We start from the raw sequence: 9680 nt of genomic DNA, 5'->3' as shown, positions 1-9680 counted from the left end.
TTTCTCAGAGAGCCAGCTGTCTGACAGCCTCGGTGCAGCAACACCTCATCAGACACACCAAGAATTCCACAGCATCTTCACAGCAGACTCTGGAGAGATTCTGATCTAGTCTTCAACCAACCAGGGGAAATCCACGCTTGTGAAAACTTCCAGGCACCAGCAATAATTTCCCCCCTTCCCACGCTCCTCCCCAGTCTCCTGGGCCCTTTTCCATCTTAGCTCTGTTTCTGCAGGAAGCAGGACAAAAAGGATTCCATTTTAAGCAAGTGTAGAAGAAAGAGCACAGACTCAGCACTCTTGGGACCTGGCTTTGCAGCTCGGCTCTGCCAAAAACAACGTTGGACATTTCACTCATGCTCTCTGAGCCTCAGAGTCGTCAGCTACGTAACAGGAATCCATCATTAAAACAGTAATAATAACTGTCACTGTTATTACTAGAACACTCTATGGTGTAAGCATACAGACTTTCAGGTCAGAGTCCTTTGGTTGTGCCATGGCCTGGATGTCTGTGATCTGCACCCCTCCCAAATTCATACATTGAAATCCTAACCCCCAAAGTGATGGTATTAGGAGGTGGGGCCTTTTGGAGGTGACAGGTCATAAGGGTGAGCCCTCATGAATGTGATTAGTACCTTTGTAAAAGAGGCTCTAGAGAGACCCCTCACCCCTTCTACTACGTGAGGACACAGTGAGGAGATGCTATCTGTGAACCAGAAAGTAGGCCCTTATCAGATACTGAATTTGCTAGTGTCATGATCTTGGACTTTCCAGCCACCGGAACTGTGAGAAGTAAGTGGTTGTTGATTATAAGCCATGCAGTTGATGGCGTTTTTTTTGTTAGAGCAGCCCAAACAGACTAAGATTCACATCACGGGTTCTACCCCTTGAAAGTACATGACCTTCCCTTTCTAAGGTTTCTCATTTGTAAATGGGGAATAATAACAGCCCCCACCTCAAAGGGTTATTGGGATAATTAAATGAGATAATTAAATCCAAAGATCTTTGTAGTACTGGGCACACAGTAAGTGCTAGATAAAGGCCAGCAATTGTTGTTGTTGTTTTTATTATTATTATTATTATTATTATTATTATTATTATTATTATTATTGAGACAGGACCTCACTTTGTCACCCAGGCTGGAGTGCAGTGATGCAATCTTGGCTCACTGAAGCCTCTGCCTCCGAGGCTCATGGTCCTCCCACCTCAGTCTCCCTAGTAGCTGGGACTACAGGCACACACCACTACATCTGGGTAATTTTTTTATTTTTTGTAGAGATAGGATTTCACCATGTTGCCCAGGCTGGTCGCAAACTCCTGAGCTCAAGCGATCCTTCCGCCTTTGCCTCCCAGTGCTGGGATTACAGACATGAACCACTGTGCCCAGCTAGCAATGGTTATTTTAATTATAATGGTGTTTGTTCTTGAGCCCTGTAGCATATAACAGAGTTTTCCAACTGCACACAGTAATGGTCAATTAATAGCTGTTGAATGAGTGGATGAATGAATGGATGGATGAATTAGTGAATGAATCTTGCTATCACTGTCAATCTAGAACTCTTTTCTTCATACTAAATTCCCATTGTCCTAATGGCAGCAGGAGTTTTAGCAGCCTCAAGACTTTCAGGTTTCTTGTTTCTTTTTGATTTGATGAGGTGGTTTAAGATATGTCCACAATTTGACACTTCCTTCAAAAGGTGGACCCTATTTCCCTTCCTCTTGACTGTGAACTGAATTTAGTAACTCATTTGTAACAAACAGAATAAAGTGGAAGTGACAGTGTACAACTTCCAAGACCAAAGTCACAAAAGACCTTGAGGCTTCTGTCTTGGTCTCTCTCTCTCTCTCTCTCAGATTGCCTGCTCCTGCAGAGGGCTGCTGCCATGTCATGAGCACTCTCAAGCAGCTCTAGCAAGGGGTCATGTCACGAGGAACTGAGACCTTCTGCCAATAGCTGTGTGAATGAGCCATCATGGAGGCAGGTCCTCCAGCCCCAGTCAAGCCTTCAGATGATGGCAGCCCCAGCTGATGATTTGACTGCAAACTCTCATGCAACCAGGAATAAGAACCACTCAGCAGAACCACTCCCAATTTCCTGACCCACAGAAACTGTGAGATAAATAAATATTGTTTTAAGCTGCTGTGCTTAGGGATAATTTGTTACACAGCAATAGATAAGTTATACATTTTGTATGACTTTTTTTTTTTCTTTTTGAGACAGGGTCTCACTCTGCCACCCAGGTTGGAGTGCAGTGGCATGATCACAGCTCACTGCAGCCTCAACCTCCCAGGTTCAAGTGATACTCTTGCCTCAGCCACCCGAGTAGCTGGGACCACAGTTGTGCACCACTACCCGTGGCTAATTTTTTATATTTTTTTGTAGAGATAGGGTCTCCTTATGTTGCCCAGACTGGTCTTGAACTCCTGAACTCAAGCAATCTGCCCACCTTGGCCTCCCAAAGTGCTGGGATTACAGGTGTGAGCCACCATGCCTGGCTCATATATGACTTTTTTTTTTTTTTCAGGTTAGACGGGTAATGTGACAATGTTGTAACAAGGTTCAGAGAGTGGCAGATCTCACACATACACATAAACACCCAATCATCATGCTCATGAACTACAAAAGGATCTTATATGACTATTCTTGATAAAAGGTTGTTGAACGAATTCTTTTCTATCAATCCTTCCTCATGGAGACTTTGGACTGTTCATTCTCCATATTATGTTAGCACTATTCAGAAACCCTGAATCCCACACATTATTGGTGATGTTACTGTTACTAAACCATGCCTGCTAACTAATGAAGGACCCCCTACCCCTTAAGGTCTCAGGTGGGCTGCATCCTGACCACCGATGAACGCCAGACCTCAGCGGGATTGGCATCACCAGATCTCTGGCTGGGGAGGAAGATTCAGGCTCCATAACAAGCAGGCTTCTTTCCAGTCAGTAGCTCATATTTGGAAGGCTCGTGTTGTATATTTCAGCAGGGCCCATCTCAGAGAGAATATTTCCTTACTCACAGCTCTCACACTGTTTTAACAACAGCTAATCCTTTCACCTTATTTGGATGCGATGTCAGAATCCCTTCTGTGGCTGGCGAAGTCTCAGCACTAACTGGAGAGAAGACTTATAGGCCTTTGCAACTGAAGACAAACTCTGCCTGAGGTGGAAAAGAGAGGCTGGGAAGAGCGTTGAGGTTGACATTTGACAGCCTCATCAGCTCAGGGCTGAAAAAGACAAGCTGGCCAGGTGCAGTGGCTCATGCCTGTAATCCCAGCACTTTGGGAGGCCAAGACAGGTGGATCACTTGAGGCCAGGAGTTTGAGACCAGCTTGGCCAACATGGTGAAACCCCATCTGTAATAAAAATAAAAATAAATAAATAAATAAGATGGGCTGGCTAGCTCTCTCTGTTTCACCACGAGGACCTTAGCCAGGCTGTCCTAAGGGTATGGTGGTGTGGCTAAGGCCAGCCAGTTCAACAGTCTTTAACCAAGCATGTGCTATGCACCAGTCACTGTAGACAAGGCCAGCACACAAAGATGAGTAGCCAAGGTCCTTGCCCTCGGGGAGTTCATGGTCCAGTTGGGGAAGACAAGCAAACCAATTAGTAACTACAGTTCAGAGCAGTAGCTGCCGCATTCACTTGGCCAGGTGCAGCGGCTCCTGCCTGTAATCCCAGCACTTTGGGAGGCCGACGCGGGCAGATTGCTTGAGCCCAGGAGTTTGAGACCAGCCTGGGCAACATGGCAAGACCCTGTCTCTCCAAAAAAAAAAATACAGAAATTAGTTGGGCATGGTGGCACACGCCTGTAGTCCCAGCTACTTGGGAGGCTGAGGAGGATCACTTGAGCCTGGGAGGTCAAGGCTGCGGTGAGCTGAGATTGCACCACTGCACTCCAGCCAGGGCGACCGGAATGAGAACCTGTCTCAAAAAAATTAAAAAAAAAAAAACCCCCAGAGCAGCAGCAGAGGTGTACTGCCACGCCAGGTGAACTGGGGGCACGGGACAGGGGACGCCAAGGGAGGGTTCCTGGACTCTTGGAGGCGGTGTTTCCTGAGCTAATTGTGAGGTGAGAGAAGTAACCACACAACAGAGGCTGGGAACAGTTACCTAGGCGGAGGGAAGAGCCTAAGCCAGGCCTCACCAGCAAGGCAGGAAGTGGAAGGAGGAGCACCAAGTGCTGGGTGAGGCTGGGGGTCAAGTGGGAGTGAAGTGGGAGGGGCGGGAAGTGTAGCTGGAGGAGAAGGAAGTGTCCAGCGGAGGAGAGTCTTGCATCCCACGATACAGAGCTAGCGTTTCATCTTGGACGTGATGGGCAGTCACTGAAAGGTTTTGAGCAGAAAAGGGACTCCATTAGGTTTGGGTTTTAGGATGTTCATTCAGTCGACCCTGGGGAGGGTGGATTTGAAGACTGGAAGCAGAGAGGCCAGTGAAGAGGGACGCTGCCATCACTTGTGCAGCCAAGTGTGATGAGGGTCTGGAAGTGGCCTTGGAGATGGAGAGGATGGGATAGATCCAGGGAATAACAAGGCTTATCAGCCAGGAGCCAAGTACAGGGAAGGGTATTTCCTGGCTGGAGGACTTTGAAGGCTGGGGCAGGATTCCTCTGCATTCTTGGTCATAGCTTCTGAGACCTGGCTGGCAGGATCTAATGTAGCCTCCTCCGATCCCTTGTAGAGTCTAGCTGGAACATTAACTGCCAAACTGGATTTGATATTAGAAGAGGTATCACTAAAAGAGGTCTATAAACCCACACCCAGTGTGTGGCGAGAATCCCGCGACAGGATGAAGTGCAGATTTCTTGTGGAGTCTGCATTCTGGCTGCTTCTCTCCATCTGCTCTTGCCCTCACCTGGATCTCAGCCAACATCTTTTCTTGCCTAGACTACTGCAGTAGCTTCCTAACTGGCTGGCTCTTTTCTTTTTAATTTCTCTTTCTTTTTTTATTTTATTTTATCTTACAGAGACAAGGTCTTACTATGTTGCCCAGGCTGGTATTGAACTCCTGGGCTCAAATGATCCTCCTTCTTTGGCCGAAGTAATCCTCCCTTCTTGGCCTCCCAAAGTGCTAGGATTACAGGTGTGAGCCATTGTGCCTGCCCTTTTCCTTTCCTTTCTTTTTTTTTTTTTTTTTTTTTGAGACAGGGTCTTACTCTGGCACCCAGGCTGGAGTACAGTGGTGCAATCATGGCTCACTGCAGCCTTGAACTCCTAGACTCAAGCGATTCTCCCACTTCAACCTCTTGAGTAGTTGGGACTACAGGTGCATGCCACCACCATGCCTGGCTAATATTTTAATTATTATTATTTTTTTTAGAAACAGGGTCTCACTGTGTTGCCTAGGCTTTTCTCAAACTCTCAGCCTCAAACGATCCTCCCACCTTGGTCTCCTGAGTAGCTGGGATTACAGGTGTGAGCCACCATGCCTGGTTGGTTGATTCTTTTCTACCCATTACTTACTACTCTGGACCCCTACATTCGGGTCTAACAAGGCAGCCATTGTGACCCTTTAAAAATACAAATTAGATAATGTCACTCTGCTACTTAAAACCCCTGCAAGGTCTTCTATTATTGTTTAAATCCACCCTCATTTCCATGGCCTAGCAGCCTGTGTGTCTGCCCCCGACCACCCCTCCAAGCTCCCCTCCTGCCCCACTGACTTGCTCCCTTGTCCCATCCACTGGCCTTCTACTGTTGCACAAATATACCAAACTATTTCCCACACAGAGCTACCTATTCACTCAACAAGTTCTTATGAAACACCTACTATGTGCCACACACTGTACTTGGTGCTGAAGAGACAGGAATGAAAGGCATGCAAATCCCTGCCACTGGGAAACTTACATGCTAATGAAGAAAGACAGACTGTAAACATGACAAGTAAACAAATATAGTATGTCAGGCCAGATGTGGTGGCTTACGCCTGTAATCCCAGCACTTTGGGAGGCCAAGGCTTGAGAATCACTTGAGTCCAGGAGTTCAAGACCAGCCTGGGCAACATAGTGAGACCCCATCTTTACCAAAAAAAATGAACAAAATTAGCCAGGCCTGTGGGGTGCACACCTGTAGTCCAAGCTACACAGGAGGCTGAGATGGGAGAATCACTTGAGCCCAGAAGATCAAAGCTGTAGTGAGCCATGATTGTGCCACTGCACTCCAGCCTGGGCAACAAGAATGAAACTCTATCGCAAAAAAGAAAAGAAAAAAAAAAGTAGCAAAATCTCTTTGCTGTAATACAAGCTCCACTGAAGTTAGGAGCCCTGTGTTTTTGACCCATTATAAACCCAGACTTAGAAGACAGTTCAGCCAATTGTCCTGCAATTGTCCAGTACATGCTCAATAAATCACTGGCTGAATGAAAGAAGGAGGGACATTCTATAATTATGATTCCTTAAACCTTACGGAGTATGGAGAACTGTGTTTTGATGTGGGAGGAATAGCCCCAGGAAACTTGTGGCCATTGGGCTAGAGGTAGGAGAGGTAGAGAGGAACCTAACAAGATTTCAGAGAGAGAGAGGAGAAAACCTAAAAGAATGCCACATCTAAAGACTTGGGGTATGGCTAGGTGCGGTGACTCATGCCTATAATCCTGGCACTTTGGGCCGTGGTAGGTGGATCGCTTGAGCCTAGGACTTCAAACATCAGACCGGGCAACATGGGGAAACCCCATCTCTACAAAAACAAAAACAAAAATTAGCCAAGCATGGTAGCTCACACCTGTGGTCACAACTACTGGGGAGGCTGAGATGGGAGGATCACTTGAGCCTGGGAGGTGGAGGATGCAGTTGAGCTGTGATTGCACCACTGCACTCCAGCCTGGGTAACACAGTGAGATCCTGTCTCAAAAAAAAAAAAAAAAAAAGACTTGGGGTGTATTAATTATACATCAATAAAATTGTTTTTTTAAAAAGATGTGAATTAGAATGGCCTTGAACTTCTAAATAATAACATTAGAAACTAGAAGGCAAAAAACAACAACAACAAATGATATCTTCAAAATACTCAAAAGTCAGCTCTAGTTGACTTAATTAGAAAGGGAATTTATTAAGAGTGAAAAATATCATTAACATAGAATTTTATTCCCAGCCAAGCTATCAACTGGATGTGAGGCAGAAGGAACATAATTTCTTTTTTTCTTTCTTTCTTTTTATTTTTTGAGACAGTCTCACTCTATCACCTAGGCTGGAGGGCAGTGGTGCGATCTCGGCTCACAGCAACCTCCGCCTCCTGGGTTCAAGCGATTCTCTTGCCTCAGCCTTCCAAATAGCTGGTATTACAGGCACGCACCACCACTCTCAGCTAATTTTATATATAATATGTGTGTATATATATATATATATTTTTTTTTGAGACGGAGTCTTGCTCTTGTTGCCCAGGCTGGAGTGCAGTGGCGTGATCTCTGCTCACTGCAACCTCTGCCTCCTGGGTTCAAGATATTCTCCTGCCTCAGCCTCCCGAGTAGCTGAGATTACAGGTGTGTACCACCACGCTCAGCTAATTTTGTATTTTTAGTAGAGATGGGGTTTCTCCATGTTGGTCAGGTTGGTCTCGAACTTCCGAACTCAGGTGATCCGCCCCTCCCCACCCCGGCCTTGGCCTCCCAAAGTGCTGGAATTACAGGCGTGAGCCACCGCACCCAGTGGGACAAGGTCTTGCTCTGTCACCCAGACAGGAGTGCAGTGGCGAGATCTCAGCTCACTGCAACCTCCGCCTCCTGGGCTCAAGCCATTCTCCCACCTTGACCTCCCAAGTAGCTGGGGCTATAGGTGCACACCACCATATCTGGCTAGTTTTTGTATTTTTTGTAGAGACGGTGTTTTGCCATGTTACCCAGGCTGGTCTCGAACTTCTGACTTCAGGTGATCCACCCACCTTGGCCTCCCAAAGCTCTGGGATTACAGGCATGAGCCACTGCGCCCGGCCAATAGCTCATTTATTTTTATCACTGAATTAATATTCCATTGTGTGGATGTACCAGTTTGTTCATCTCTTTACCTGTCAAAGGACATCTTGGTTGCTTCCGAGTTTTGGCGATTATGAATAAAGCTGCTATTCATGTGCAGGTTTTTGTGTGGACATGTTTTCACCATATTTGAGTAAATACCTAGCAGTGTGATTGCTGTATCATATGGTAAGACTATGTTTAGCTTTGTAAGAAACTGCCAAATTGTCCTCCAAATTGTCTGTACCATTTGTATTCCCAACAGCAATGAATGAAAATTTTTGAGGTCAGGTGCAATGGCTCATGCCTGTAATCCCAGCACTTTGGGAGGCCAAGGCGGGTGGATCATGAGGTCAGGAGTTCGAGACCAGCCTGACCAACATGGTGAAACCCCATCTCTACTAAAAATACAAAAATTAGCCAGGCATGGTGGTGCATGCCTGTAATCCCAGCTACTCAGGAGGCTGAGGCAGGAGAATCTCTTGAACCCAGGAGGCAGAGGTTGCAGTGAGCCCAGATGGTGCCACTGCATTCCAGCCTGGGCGACAGAGCGAGACTCCATCTCAAAAAAAAAGTTTTTGTTGCTCTGTGTCCTCACTTGCATTATCAGTGCTTCGGATTTTAGCTGTTTTCACAGATATGTAGTGATATCTCATTGTTGTTTTGATTTGCAATTCCCTGCTGACATACAATGATGAACATCTTTTCATTTGCTTATTTGCGATGGTCTTTCTTCTTCTCCCTTTTTTTTAAAATTTTTTTTATTTGAGACAAGGTTTCACTCCCATCACCTAGGCTGGAGTGCAGTTGCGGGATCTCAGCGCACTGCAACCTCCACCTCCCGGACTCAAGCAATTCTCCAGCCTCAGCCTCCTGAGTAGCTGGGACTGTAGGCGCACGTCACTATACCTGGCTAATTTTTGTATTTCTATTGAAGTTTTAGTAAAGATAGGCTTTCGCTGTGTTGCCCAAGCTGGTCTCGAACTCCTGAGCTCAAGCGACCCTCCTGCCTCAGCCTCCCAAAGTGGTGGGATTACAGATGTGAGCCACCTTGCCTGGCCTCTTCTTTTTTTTTTTTCTTTACTTTTTTTTTTTTTTTTTTGAGACAGAGTCTTGCTCTGTTGCCCAGGCCAGAGTACAGTGGCATGATCACAGCTCACTGCAGCGTCAACTTCCTGGGCTCAGCAAGTGATCCTCCCACCTCAGCCTCCTGAGTAGCTGGGACTACTGGCATGCACCATCATGCCTAATTTTTTGTATTTTGTAGAGATGAGTTTCCACCGTGTTGCCCAGGCTGGTCTGAAACTCCTGGGCTCAAGTGATCTACATGCCTCGGCCTCCCAAAGTGCTGAGAGCCACCATATCCAGCCATCCATCTGTATATCTTCTTTGGTGAGGTGTCTCTTCAGATTTTTTGCCCACTTTTTGATTTGGTTGCTTATTTTCTTATTCAGTTTCAAGAGTTCTTTGTATACGGCCAGGTGCAGTGGTTCACGCCTGTAATCCCAGCACTTTGGGAGACTGAGGCAGGAGGATCATTTGAGGCCAGGAGTTCAAGGCCAGCCTGGGCCACATAGTGAAACCCTATCTCTAGACTCCATCTCTACCAAAAAAAAAAAAAAAAAAAATCAAAAAATTAGCTGGGCATATGGGATTATGTGCCTGTGGTCCCAGCTACTCTGGAGACTGAGGTGGGAGGATAGCTTCAGCCCAGGAGGTCCAGGATATAGTGAGCCAAG

General features: G+C 46.4%; 1 long non-coding RNA gene and 1 other non-coding gene across 2 annotated transcripts; one reads left to right on the top strand and one right to left on the bottom strand.

The window, feature by feature from the left end:
- The first annotated feature begins 233 nt into the window (after positions 1-233).
- Positions 234-2133, top strand: LOC107970293 (uncharacterized). Its single transcript, XR_001712825.3, has 2 exons — positions 234-384; positions 1852-2133. It is a non-coding gene; the product is annotated as an uncharacterized LOC107970293 (long non-coding RNA).
- Positions 2134-2521: 388 nt separating this feature from the next.
- LOC112207436 (small nucleolar RNA U13) lies at positions 2522-2626 on the bottom strand. The gene has a single exon (XR_002941880.1). It is a non-coding gene; the product is annotated as a small nucleolar RNA U13 (small nucleolar RNA).
- Positions 2627-9680: the final 7054 nt, after the last annotated feature.

This window comes from Pan troglodytes, chromosome 1, assembly GCF_028858775.2.
Source record: "Pan troglodytes isolate AG18354 chromosome 1, NHGRI_mPanTro3-v2.0_pri, whole genome shotgun sequence".
Classification (NCBI taxonomy): Eukaryota; Metazoa; Chordata; class Mammalia; order Primates; family Hominidae; genus Pan; species Pan troglodytes.
Note: the sequence above shows the minus strand (reverse complement) of the source record. Positions and strands in the feature narration are given on the sequence as shown.